The sequence below is a fragment of the Electrona antarctica genome (genome assembly GCF_951216825.1).
Source record: "Electrona antarctica genome assembly, chromosome: 9".
Taxonomy (NCBI): Eukaryota; Metazoa; Chordata; class Actinopteri; order Myctophiformes; family Myctophidae; genus Electrona; species Electrona antarctica.
The window spans coordinates 42,861,200-42,875,671 of record NC_136790.1 but is presented as its reverse complement, the minus strand read 5'-3'; positions in this window follow the sequence as shown (position 1 = coordinate 42,875,671).

The following is a 14,472-nucleotide window of genomic DNA, read 5'->3' as shown; positions in this document are numbered from 1 at the left end:
TTCCTCTGATTACACTGAAACAAATCCCAAATCAACATTAACCCATTTCGACCTGAGACCAGATTCTACAAAATGTCTTCTAAATCATGTTCGTTTTCTGAAAAACCCTATGTTTATATGTCAGTGGTTCTCAAACTATTTCATGTCAAGAACCCCTAGCCATGCCATTATCTCCTGATTATACTACTATATACACATGCCATGCCATGCTCTCCTGGTAGTACACTACTGTACTGTTCAGATAATATACCACTATATAGTGGTGCTGGAGTTTGCTACATCTATATCTATGTATCATTTAATTTTAAATTATCTTCTGAAAATTGACTGCTTAGGAAGGCAGGACCAGTTTGCAGGGTCAGTGTCATGAACTGTGGTGATGTGTTATTGTGTACCTTTATTTTGTAAGTGTTTCCTGTTGTCTTTGTACCCTTGTTACCTCTGTTGTCTCACCCTACCTGTGATTACTAGTTTTCTCCACCTGTGTCCTGTTCGTCTCCCAGCCAATCCCTATGTTGATTACCACCTGTGTCTGGTTAACCCTGCCTACTTAAACCCTCAGTTCCCTTTGTTCCCTGCTAGAGTATAGTTGTTGTTATGGTGTTATGTAGTGTTTCCTAGTGTCCTGTATGTATTCCTGAGTTTTGTGTGAATAAATCCCTCTGCATTTGACCTCTCCTGCCTTTACCAGTCTGTTCTGCATTAAGACCTATCTTGCCTTTACAGTCTGTTCTGCATTTTGGGTCCTATAAGTCGCATCGTGTCAGTGGTTCTTAGATTTTTCTTGAAAATCTTGAAATCATTATCACGATCCTAAACAGGCTGTAAACATAAGTAATGGAATCTTAAGAACTGGCACATTTTAATGTTTGCCCGGGGTATATATCCCAAAATGAATGTGTCCATGTGATATGAATATGAACAGAAAATGACATGGATGAAAGCAAATACGACCTGTTACATCACAAATCACTGTCTTGTAATAAGGAAGTGTTTCATATGACGTGTGTTACCTCATTGTCAAAGGTGCATGCTGTGTACAGGAAAGCTGCCATAAGCTTCCAACTATAACACAATTGGCCGTGTTCATGCAGGGTGGGAAGACGGCAGGGGAGGCTGTTCTTTGTTGCAATAGCAGCTACAGGGTGGTCGGGGAAACCTGTTCACCAGGGATCGGAACCAGGCACCATGTCCACGTGCACATATAGACATCAAAGGGTGCTTGAGCCCCTGCCTTTTCCCTTTCTGTAAAAAAACTGCCCTCTCCAGTCCATGAATGCAGAATTTACTATGGTGAAAGAAATGCAAATGCCCCTCCTTCCCATGCCATGACCGGGAGAGTTGCGTTTTTACGAACTCTCTTGAACTTGAACGCAACATTTTACATTGAAAATAATTTGTTCTCTGTGTAGAAATCCATGTCGTACGCGGGTCGCGCCTGGAAAATAGGGGATCTGCGACACAGCTTGTATATCTGCTATTTTCGATTGCCAAAAGTGCCCTTTTAGGCAGAAGCAGCGAGTGCATTCTCCAGGTAGCGGAAATCAGACTGCCGGGGGGAGGGGCGGCAGCTGGCGGAGTAGGTGGATGGATTTATGACAGCTCCGTTCTGCTGGACTGTCGCTCTGCCGGTTAACAGCCGCGGCGCTGCCAGGAGAAAGGGACGGCAGCCGCCGTAACTGCCGGTTAACAGCACTGCCGGGAGAAAGGGCGGCAGCCGCCGTAACTGCTGGTTAACAGCGCTGCCGGGAGAAAGGGCGGCAGCTGCAGGGGGATTATGACACTCGACTGCCGCTCGCTTCCGTGGCAGTGCGTTTGGTCCGACATGCGTTGTGCTAATCGGAGTTGCCGTTAAGTATTTTTTTGAAGTTTTGGCTTCTCTGAAATTCTCTCTTCCTCACTTCCTCATGTCCCGCCTCCCACGACATAACAGAATTAAAAACATTCTGCATGTACGCGGTCGGCCAATCAGAGGCAGTAACTAGGACAGCTAGCCAGTCGCAGTGCGGGAGGCGGGACATGGGAAATTGGGAAGTGAGGAAGAGAGAATTTCAGAGAAGCCAAAACTTTAAAAAAATGATTAAAAATACTTAACGGCAAAGTATTAGCGCCTTTTCGCACACGTTCCCGCTGTCTCCTATTGCTGTTGTACCGGTATGCATCTTTGAAACATCTCATCAACGCTCAAGCAACCCCGCGGGTCTCCGTGAACAGACAGCAGGTAAAGCTGCGTCCTATGGAGAGTGGAATAACCTACAAGGGACCCTAGGGTACTGCCGTCCGAAATTCAGAAAAGGTAGCCAAGGGTCCCGAAATGGGCTAGGGTTTGGGGTAGAGTGTCGGACTGATGCCGCCGACAAACACTATACCGATTGTCGTAAAATGCACTTGCAGCTCGCTCTCTCCTATTAGGGAATTTCAGCCCCTGTTTCTCTAACATTCTCTGCACGTCCCTTGAGGGATAACGTGTTCCTCAACACACACTACGGCCTCGTAACCACACTATGGCCTCGTAACCACAAATGTTCGTCGGCTACCTTTTTTCACTGACGAAAACGAAATGGAAACTAAATGAAAACTAAGCTATGATGACTAAAACTAAGAGTATATATATATTGACAATTTCATCAACAAGGGAAGGGACTAGTGGATAAGAGATCCAGAATAAGTCATTTTACACTTGGTTGCATGCTGATCTACAAGTCATCATGACGGCATCAAGAACTGCCAAAATACATTTTAGTTGACTAATCAACTGCAGATTTAGTCGACTAAAATCTTATGATATTTAGTCGACTAAAACTAGACTATCACTAAAACATTACAGGTGACTAAAATGTGACTAAAACTAAATGAAAACTATTCAAGAGACTATGACTAAAACTAAAATCAAAATTTGCTGCCAAAAACAACACTCAGTCTCACTTACTGTCACATGAAGAGAAGCGTCAGGGACTTTAATGACAAAATGACTAATAAGAATGGAAGGAAGAAGGAAATGAAAAAGATTGTAAAAAAATATATATTGAGGGGAAAAAACTGCAGTATGTCGTAATCGTGAAGTGATATAAACAAGATGCGAAGAACAAAACAAACCCGGAGAACAATGAACTTAGACCGACAATCAACATTAGCAACCAATCTCATTTGCATTTTGACTGACTGAAGCACATGAATGCTGCCTCTGGGAGGGCATATTATCAAACTAATGTAAAACTAACATCATTGTGCCTGCCAAGCAGAACAGCCTTACCAGCGGGGAACTCTGTTCCCAATAACCGCTCTCCCACTGGTTCTCCTTACGCATTAATGAACTCACTGCCAGCCCAGCGCTTCATTTCATTTTGCCCTTCAGTTGAAAGATATTAATTATCAACAGGAAAAAAAAAACTAAAAAACATGAGAACCTCTCAAAGCGCAAGTGCTTTTCTGGATTTGAGTTTATATGGTTATTGCCATGGACTTTGTACGATCCATTACAGACATTCTTCTCACGTCTACAACAGCTGGCTAGGTTTTGTCTTGACTGCATTTTGGAGGGGCGCTATATAGACCCGCCAATTTGCATATAGCTTAGCGAAATCACGTCATGTTGCAGCCAAGTCTATGGACTTTTAATGTTTGTTTTATAGAGCATTCTTTTTTTTTTTTTTAAGAATCACACCCATGTGAAGTGAGGGGTGCTCTCATGATGTACATCATCGTACATCATCATCAAGAATGTTGCAGGTCCCTTATTGGCCCCCTCAAAAACGTTTTACAGCCAAGTCTATGGAGTTTCATGTTTGTTTTAGTGCACTAAATGACAATGTGAGACGTCTTATGGTCGATATAAATACAACTCGTAAGCATGTTGGGTCAGCTATTCGAAAGCGTATAGCTTGTAACAGCCGAGCTACACCAGGCTTTTCAGCGCGCGCAAATGTGGAATCCTATTTTTTAATTGATGATGTGTTTTTTTTTAATTATTATCGTTACGTGTCCCGACCCACTGTTTGGGAAACAGTGGTGTATAGCCACTGTCTGGGAAACAGTGGTGTATATACTAGCTATTCCTTTTCTTCCAAACATACAGTAGCTATAATATAAGCCTCCCAAATCTGTGTTCCAGCTGAGGGGAGCACTGATGTTAATGCATGTTAAACAGCCAGGTTAAAGAAGAAGCCCATTAAGAATGGATGGATAGAGGGACAGAGGGATGGAGGGATGGAGGGACAGAGGGATGGAGGGACGGAGGGATGAAGGGATGGAGGGACGAAGGGATGGAGGGACGGAGGGATGGAGGGACAGAGGAATGGAGGGATGGAGGGATGGAGGGACAGAGGGATGGAGGGACAGAGGGATGAAGGGATGGAGGGATGGAGGGACAGAGGGATGGAGGGACAGAGGGATGAAGGGATGGCGGGACAGAGGGATGGAGGGATGGAGGGACAGAGGGATGAAGGGATGGCGGGACAGAGGGATGAAGGGACAGAGGGATGGAGGGACAGAGGGATGGAGGGACAGAGGGATGAAGGGATGGAGGGACAGAGGGATGGAGGGATGAAGGGATGGAGGGATGGAGGGACAGAGGGATGGAGGGATGGAGGGATGGAGGGACAGAGGGATGGAGGGACAGAGGGATGGAGGGACAGAGGGATGAAGGGATGGAGGGATGAAGGGATGGAGGGACGGAGGGATGGAGGGATGAAGGGATGGAGGGACAGAGGGATGAAGGGATGGAGGGACAGAGGGATGAAGGGATGGAGGGACGGAGGGATGGAGGGATGGAGGGATGGAGGGACAGAGGGATTGAGGGACAGAGGGATGGAGGGACGGAGGGACAGAGGGACAGAGGGATGGATGGATGGAGGGACAGAGGGATGGAGGGATGAAGGGATGGAGGGACAGAGGGATGGAGGGATGGAGGGACAGAGGGATGGAGGGACAGAGGGATGGAGGGACAGAGGGATGGAGGGAGGCTGGACTGGCGGTCTGGACCTTCTCTCTGACTAGCCTTGGGGACCGCAGGCGCTTCATGGTTTTCATAAAGAAAACAAGAATGACTCATAACTGTCATAACTGCCAGGTGCAGTCAGTGCAGAGTATATGGGTTTTTATGCCGTTCAGACTGTGGGTTTTGTTGGTAAGTCTCCCATTGGCTTAGAGGCAGCATAGAGCCAGCCAATCATGAGAAAGTGTCCACTAAGGTCGTCAGTATATAGTCGCTGGTAGAGAAGTGTCAATAAGGCCATGCAGGCGCTTTTCAAGCACAGTGGGACTGTGGGAGTGAACCTGGCATTTCGCTAACCAATATATAGTGCATAGGGGTCCACCTATGCTTTCTATGGCATAAGCAGCTCCCGGCAGGATCCGCCAGGAGAATCTAGACGCAGCTGCACGACATGAGACTAATTAAATAGAGCGACAGAGAGAGAGAGGAGTGTGTGTGTGTGTACGGGTGTGCGTGTGTGCATCAATTTAACGAAGGTGCAGACGATCAGAAATCAGCAGAGAGTGATCGACGTTTGTGCTACTGTATGCCGAATTGAAGTGGACTTGGTCCCCGACTTTCTTTTCTCTCCCTGGAAATAAAAACGTCTGGGTTTCCGAGGCTAGTGTCATATAGACATAAAAAGCTAGACGCCTCCTTCGGCTCTGGGGCGTGTGCATCTTGAGAGTAGGCAAGCTTCCCCGAGATTCCTTGCGAAGCATAGCGGAAAGCATGATGCGGAATCAGAGGCAATGTAAACGCTTGTTTTCTCATGCCAATAATAAAGCTCCCTTGGATTGGACAGATCCGTGAACCAATAGGATCCACCGGCTATGTTTGCGCAGGTAAATTTGAATCCGCCCCAACTCTAGACCATGCCGAAATCACACTGGCTGCATGGGGCAGGCTAATCTCTGACTGTCGTGCCCTTTCTCATATGAACTTTCCAAGTTCTATTTAAAGAAGGTTATACCAGCCCTATTTTTTTACCATTTATTTTACGCAACATTTCTTCAATTTATAGTTCTGTTGTTTCTTCCCAAACAAACAAGTATACATGAGAAAGAGAACTTGGGATTGAGCTGGGGAGGATTTGTGGAGCGAGGCACTAGACAGAATTAATTCCTCATGTGCATGTGCGCGTACAGTATGTGTTTAATTCAATTCAAAGTATAGTCCACAGGATTCACTACACTTCTAGGGCCAAGCTGAGCAGAATGTCCCCTGATACAACAGACTCCTGTACCAGATGTCATCGTTCCCCTGCAGACCACACACACACTTGATTTCTCTGCCCAAAGCTTTTTTTCTTTTTGGTCATCTTTCTTTGATACCTGATGTGTAAGAGCCATTTGAGCCTTCTAATTGTATCCAATGATGTCCACTGAGGGGCGTGGTCAAGGTTGACAAGGTATTTAATCGTTTTTCATACAAGTTCCCGCTAACTTGCCTTGGTGATTGTGTGCAACAAAACATTACAGAAATGTGGTTACATTTGAAGTAAGTAAGTAACAGAAATCAGGTTTAGATATTTGAGATACAATTAATCATCCTGTGCTGGGAAATGAATTCATTTTTCAACTGAAATCTAGAACTTTAACATAACATTGGTGTAGAAAAGTTACTCAACATTGGCTACTTAAAAAAACTACATAATTACTCCCTGCCAAAAAAAATGTTAGGAAGGGACTAGTGGACTAGTGGACAAGAGATCCAGTATAAGTTATTTTACACTTGGTTGCATGCTGAAAATAGCTGATCTACAAGCTCACAACACGTCGCAGCGCAACGCGTTAGCTGTAGATCGGCTATTTTCAGAAAGTATAAAAACAGCCATTACGACGGCATCAAGGCCTGCCAAAATACATTTTAGTTGACTAATTTAGTAGACTAAAATCTCATGATATTTAGTCTACTAAAACTAGACTAACAATAAAACATTCCAGGTGACTAAAATGTGACTAAAACTAAATGAAACCTATTCAAGAGACTATGACTAAAACTAAAATGTGTCACCAGAAATTGCATCTTTTGTCCCCAAAAGTGTCACACTACAGAGTGTGTTGGTGTAATGCACGCCCCTTCCGCGTACGATAATTCACATCTATTATTGCAAGGGCCTTTCTCGGCCCCACCCTTCTCCCATGTGTTTAGGATCAAAGATGGCCGCAGCACCAGGAGGGGGTGGCCTTACTGGGCTGCATTCAGTCATTCAAGACATCTTGTGTTTGTCTTGTGTCTGTGTTTAATGGCCGCTCCAATGCATTTCCAATGGAAGCCCATATGGTTTGACCAAACATTTTGTTTGATGGGGGGAGGGGGGCAGAACACATCCATCAAAGCTGTGTTCAGACACAAGTCAGGTGTCAGACACAAGTCAAGTGTCTTGAATCTAGACCCCGCCCGCTCACCTCCGCCCCACCCCCTCCTGGTGCTGTGGCCATCTTGGATCCTAAAACACAGGGAGAGAGGTGGGGCCGACAAAGGCCCTTATTCCACGGCCACAATGCAAATTGCCTATTATGGAGCACACAACTTTGTGCGCATGCAGGTTCAGGTGCAGTTATAAACGGGTCTGTGACGTACCGTATGTGGAGTATGCGGAAGTGCCGTTCACTGGGTATGGGCACACCTAAGATTCCATGCGCGGACAGAAGAAGCTGTCTTTTGCGTAATTTCCGGGTTTTTAGACAGCTGGTGGATGGAAACGAAATGTACGCTTTGTGTGTGTGTGTGTGTGTGTGTGTGTGTGTGTGTGTGTGTGTGTTAAGTAAGTTTAAGTAATAAGTAATAAGATAATTTTGTTTAATTTACAACACTGCTCCCTTGTTATGCCTCTGGCATCAGCAGATAGGATTTAATCAAGTGGATATTTCATAAATGTGCTAAAATGTGTTGGGAATAATTAAAAACATGTGATTTTTGTCCCATCCAGTGCCTTTACCTCATGGGAACCAAAAAATCCTTAGTTAAACAGATTGTTGTTCGCTGATGCACATGATTCAATTGGATTTCACCTTCAATCAATTCATGTTCTGGAAAGATTCAGGAAGACGGCAATTAAAAAAAAGTGGTATCATTTATCTTTTTTAATTCGCATCATTTAACATTAATATCTTGTTACAGTAAGTCTACAAATCCCTGATCAACTTCCTAATGGAAGCATCATCAGTATTATCATCAAAGGCGTACTGTAACAACCCCCCCCCCCCCTCCCACCCCCAAGATAGAGGACATTTTCATACGAATAAGCTAACACCATGACAAGGGCTGCATTCCCTCGTTTCCACATTTGGGTCATTTGAAAATCAGGGGCTTTAGCTGCATGTCTTCAGAAAAAGCCCTTGAGATGAAGGAGTATAGGGGAGGGTTGCTGTTATAGCTCCGAATTCCATCCAACGCCAAAGCTCTGCTCTTTTCCGTGGATTAGGTTGGGAAAAGTGCATCTTTTTAAGAAGCCTTGATGTATGGTACTGTATATATTTTGCATCCATGAAGGGAACCAAACACCATCTTATCAAAACTATAATCTTAAATCCGTAGCTACATAGGCAATGGTGGCAGGGAAAGGAACTCTTTTGTTCCTGTCTGATTGTGATCGAGGCTACTGCAGCGCAGCCTGTATAATTGCTGGTGTGCTTTCGTTTTTCTGCAAGTGCTTTCCTCAAGCAACGTCTCGTAGCCTGAATGGTTGCTGCTCTTCACTATATGCTTCGTTGCACAACTGTGTTGAAATAACTAACAGAGTTAGTCTGTTTACTGTCTCCTCTTTGCAGTAGGCTTAAAAAGTGTGAACCTTTAGGGTGTAGCACACACACACACACACGCACACACACACACACACACACACACACACACACACACACACACACACACACACACACACACACACACACACACACACACACACACACACACACACACACACACACACACACACACACACACACACACACACAGGCCATCAGACACACATTCAATTCACAGCGAAGCCTCTGTGTTCCTTTGAGGTCTGTGTGTGATGTATAGGCTACAGTATAAATAGGCTGAGATTTGGAGAGAGAGAGAGAGAGAGAGAGAGAGAGAGAGAGAGAGAGAGAGAGAGAGGTGGTGGTGGTGGTGGTGGTGAAAGAAAGCAGGCGTAATAGAAAGAGCTACAGTAGGATGAGCGACCAGATATTATTGTGGCAAGCCTAAAGCAAAGGCAGTGGATTTAGAGGGGCTGAGAGAGAGAGGGGGACGAGCGGGAACGTGGAGGAGGGGTCGGTATAAAGCTACAGAGCTTATAGCGAAATACCAATATCTTCTTAGCTAATTTCTGTTCACAGCGTGTGGTCTGTGTGTGTGAGTGTGTGTGTGTGTGTGTGTGTGTGTGTGTGTGTGTGTGTGTGTGTGTGTGTGCGTGCGTGCGTGCGTGCGTGCGTGCGTGCGTGCGTGCGTGCGTGCGTGCGTGCGTGCGTGCGTGCGTGCGTGCGTGCGTGCGTGCGTGCGTGTGCGTGTGCGTGTGAGTGAGTGGGGGTAGAAGGATACACAAGGCATTAGGGGCCTCAGCTCATTACAAGTGACCCAGCAAACAGGAAATCAAAGACGTGGAAGATGACATCCATCGCGGGCTATAGGCCATACTAACAATCGGAAGATGTCGGGCGGAAACATATATGTCCAACATCATTACTTTTCAGGAAATTGGGGGGGGGGGGGGGGGGGGGGGGCAGTTGGAATGGGTGCACTGTACTTTTTTATTTATAGTCACAACTCACAAGCTCATGTCAACCACATGAACCATATAGCATCACTATTCTGGAGCGAACGTTCAATAAGAACAGAGGATCCAAAAGCTCACAATCACTGCCCCGCCGATAGGATGGTTCTGTATACATCGTATACATGTATGATAGGATGGTTCTGTATACATCGTATACATGTATGATAGGATGGTTCTGTATACATCGTATACATGTATGATAGGATGGTTCTGTATACATCGTATACATGTATGATGGGATGGTTCTGTATACAGTGGGGACCTCATGTTTTTGTATTGTCTTGGTGTTATGTGCTATGTGTTGTTTTTGATGTGGGTGTTGAACACAGACTGTGAAGACAAATATCCTTCGGGACAATGAAGATTATTATTATCAAACACAGCGTGTCGTGAGCTTGTAGATCGGCTATTTTTTAAAATATTTTGTGGAGAGGGGAAAAAAGGAGAGAGGGCCAATGATAGACCCCTGGGGGAGCCAGGTGTAGAGGTTTTAAGTGGGTTAAAACTCACATATAGACTTAACCAACAAAAACAGCGACAATACGGTCTTATAACGAAGTATAAATAGGGCATTAATTTATATAAAAAACAACAACTAAAAGAAGAAATATGGAGATGCAAGGTGTTTGCCCGACATCAACCATATAGCACACCAAACCAGCATATTACACAATTCGCATTATTCTTCCAGCAAATGCATGCTATTAAAGATGCGTGAAATAGCTTCAGCAGTATGAAATTACATTGTTTTTCTTTTATTTACCCAGGGTAGTAGCATTTTCAGCAACGCCCTGCACATAGAAACACACAAATTAAAACCTGGGAGCTGACACAGTCTTATACTGTTGGCCACTAAGCAGCTCAACTGGATCAGTTGGGGGTCCAGTGCCTTGCTCAAGGGCACTTCAGCGGTGTTGGGTGAGAGATGACAATCACTTCCCGATCCAGATTTTTCCTGCCCGTACGGGGAATCGAACTGGCAGCCTTTCAGCAACAAGGGCGCTCCTCTAACCCTTAGGCCACCGCTGCCCTACATATGCAACATCTGCAAAGTATCACATATAAAGTTTGATTTATTTGCTGACGACACTAATATCTTCAGTTCGGGGGATAATATGCAGCTGCTTTTGGAGGTGATCACATCAGAAATTAACACATTTAAACGGTGGGATGGACAAAAACAAAGTAGATTTGAGTAAAAAAAGATCATGTTTTTTTGTAAAATCGTAAAATTGAAACACACAACTGAGAAGATGTATATATAGAAAGACTATATGAAATAACATCTTGGTAGACCACAAAATCAGCTGGAAACCCCATTTCCAGCTGATCCAGCTAATGAAGTGTTTCTATACCGGGAAAATCAAGACTCATTCTAAATCAAAGGGCATTGTCTAATCGAGGCCCAGGTCAAAAGGCCCAATCGAAATGACAGTGATATAGTGACATCACAATATCATCCCATGCACTAACCCCTCCCCCTTTATCATATACAACAACAGCTGTGGGTGCGGCTTCAGTTCAGGTGGATCCCCACCCATCACCAACCACCAGGCATACTTAATGAACTGGAGGTCATGTCCACATAAAAACAACATTTTAACACTTTCTGTACACTTTTTGGAAAAAATTATATGTAATAAAATAATAATCTTTCTCCTAGTATAATCAATCAAATCTTATATTCTTTCAGAGCGAACGCTTTTAGCTCAAATCTTTGCTTCTGGGGCGTCCCTCCCTGGAACAACACATTTTGAGACGGGTCGGAGGCCAATTTCATATAATTCCGGGGGTCTTTGACATGAAAATAGTTCGAGAACCACTGACATAGAAACACAGGGTTTTTCCAGAAAACTGTCAGAATTTAGAAGACATTTTGTAGAATGGTCCTCAGGTCTAAACGGGTTAGGCTGTGTGTACCTTGTAGTAAGAAGACGATCTACTTCATGGCGTGTACGCAACACCATCGTACAACGGAGCATAAGTCCGAAAGAAAGAGTAGATGTAGATCGGCACAGTATAAAAGCCATCATGGATCACCAGTTTCCAGTGCCGGCGGGCCATGTCCTTTTCTCCTAGCACTACTCAGGGCATTCACTAACTTTATAAAGGGGCCGTGGATTCATTTCCTCAACCCCCCATGCACCATCCAGTACAGTGCCCACTGTACTATGAAATGCAGTAGGCCTACAGACTAAAGACTGAATGCTATACACTGGGCTCCCTTTTCAAACATATCCCACCCCCGGCATGCAGCAATTCTCTTGCACTATGCCTCATCTCTCACAGAGAACCCTCAGAGCTCACTCACTATATGATACAAACTGTAGCATATATGGGGGAGAGAGATTATATAAGATGGGTTTACTGTGTGGAGGAATATACGGTTGTGTAACCAGCCTGACAGACAGTGTCCGCATGCACGGCTGCAATTTTTAGGAACGATCTTAATCAAAGTCGTACAATTTGTCACACACGTTTTCCGCAGTGAAATTTGTTCTCAGCATTTATTGACCCATCTCTTGGAGTGGTGAGCCGCACAGGAATCATTTTGATTAGTTGATTTGACCCCCCAATCCAACCCATCGATGCTGAGTGCCCAAGCAGGGAGGCACTGGGTCCCATTTCCAGAGTCTTTGGTACCGTATAACCCGGCCGGGGATCGAACCCCCGACCTCCCACTTTCAGGGTGGACACTCAAACCACAAGGCTGGTATGTCTATATCTATTTAAGGCCTATTTGAAGTCGGTTCGTTCCTATCAGTGGCTGTCATTTCGTCATATGGCATCAGTTTTCAGTTGACTGTCACCTGATCAGGTAGATATCTAACATCTGAAGCACAACTATTGAAAAGACCACCCCTTAAGTAAGTAAGTATAGTAAGTGAGCCTTGCCAAGCCATGAGTTCCATAGGGGCAGGAGCCTATCTCACACTAGACACTAGGGGGTGCTAGAGCACCCACTGCCCTTTTGAAAATAAATACATAATAATAATCTTTTTTTGGTACAGTGTACACTGTACAGTATGTGGACCATGGTGACATTGATCAATTCTTGATAAAAAAGCTTCTAATATATTATTTAGGCCCCAAAATCTATAAATCTCACACTATTAAGCCAACCGTCCGGTTCCACGTGCTGCACAAGGTGCCCTTTTTTCACTTGAGCACCTGCCCCTCTAAATATCTGTGCACGCCACTGAGAGTGAAGCAGCTACACCCCCTGGACATGATGTACAAGTACACATATGACGCTATAGTATCCCTTGAGACCTAAGAAGACAAAAAAAGAAAAATGTGTGATGAATTAGCCAACCACAGACTGTGCTTTAGGACAATCATGAACCAATCCTGGACCTCATTAAGCCCTAACAACCACACCAGAGGGTCGCCATGCAACTACTTGCAACATGCAACTACATGCAACCATTATTCCCAATGGCAGTTGCAAGGTTTGTTTTGTTGCAAAGAGTTGCGAGTATGCAAGGAGTTGCAGCTGGTGTGGTTTGGGCCATTTAAGGCCTCAATCACACTATTGAGACGGCTGTCTTGTCCGTGTCTTGTGTCTTGTCCGTGTTTAATGGCCGCCCCAATGCATTTCCTGCCCCTCTGAAAGTCACATGGTTTGACCAAACACTTTTGTTTGATGGGGGGCAGAACACAGCCATCAAACAAAAATGTTTGGTCAAACCATGTGACTTCAATTGGAAATGCATTGGGACGGCCATTAAACACGGACAAGACACAAGACAAATAGGCCTGGACCATGGCTCAGTGGTCCAGGCACCTTGGCTGGTAATCCAGTCTGGCAGTGTGCCACGGGTTCGACTCCCGATCCCGACAGCCCTTACTGCATGTCTTCCCCCCCATCTCTCTCCCCATTTCCTGTCAGCCTACTGTCTGTCCCTCCATAAAATTTAAAAAAGGCGAAAGCCAAAAATAGAAAAAGAAGACACAAGACAATTGTTTTTTTTAGGTGTGATCTAGGCCTTTGAACAACTACGAATCAACCACGAATTCTGTTACAGCCCAGCCATTCAGAGGATTAATTAATTCATTCATATTCATCTACTTTGACCTACAACGGCACCATACAATAAAAATAAAATACCTAAAATTAAGGTCGCAACGCGTATAGGTTGGCTATTTTCGGCACGCGACACAATCGTGTGATGGAGCATAAAATTGTATGATATTAACTTATAATTTTTTTAATAATGTTTTGCACGATCACGATCTTTCAAAAATAGCAGACCTACAAGCTCGTAGCGCGGCACTATGAGCTTGTAGATCTGCTATTTTTCCAATAGCTAAAGTATAACTATATGCTTAAAACACCAAAAGGGGTTCCCGCCCAAAATGGGTTAAAACGTAATGCCTGAACTCACGCGAAACGATTTTGAAATATATAGGCTGTTGAATGATGGAGTTGAAATTGGGACCATTTATTGTTTTTGTTTTTTCCACCATAGAGCACCGAAGTCTGACGTCACTTTCAGTAGAGGGCACCAACACACAGGTTAATGTATTTTTTTATTTGCATTGAAATCTCCATAGGGCGATTTTAGGTCGCTTCATATAAGAACTGTGTTTGAAAAATAAACCGACCACCCCGGCCTTTCTGTCAGGGGAGTGGCTGTGCGTCGTTAATGATGTCCATTCATATTTGATACAGCCAGTTTCTGGAGAAAATGGAATTAATGTGGCCGCAAAAGCCTTGAAACTACATATGAAG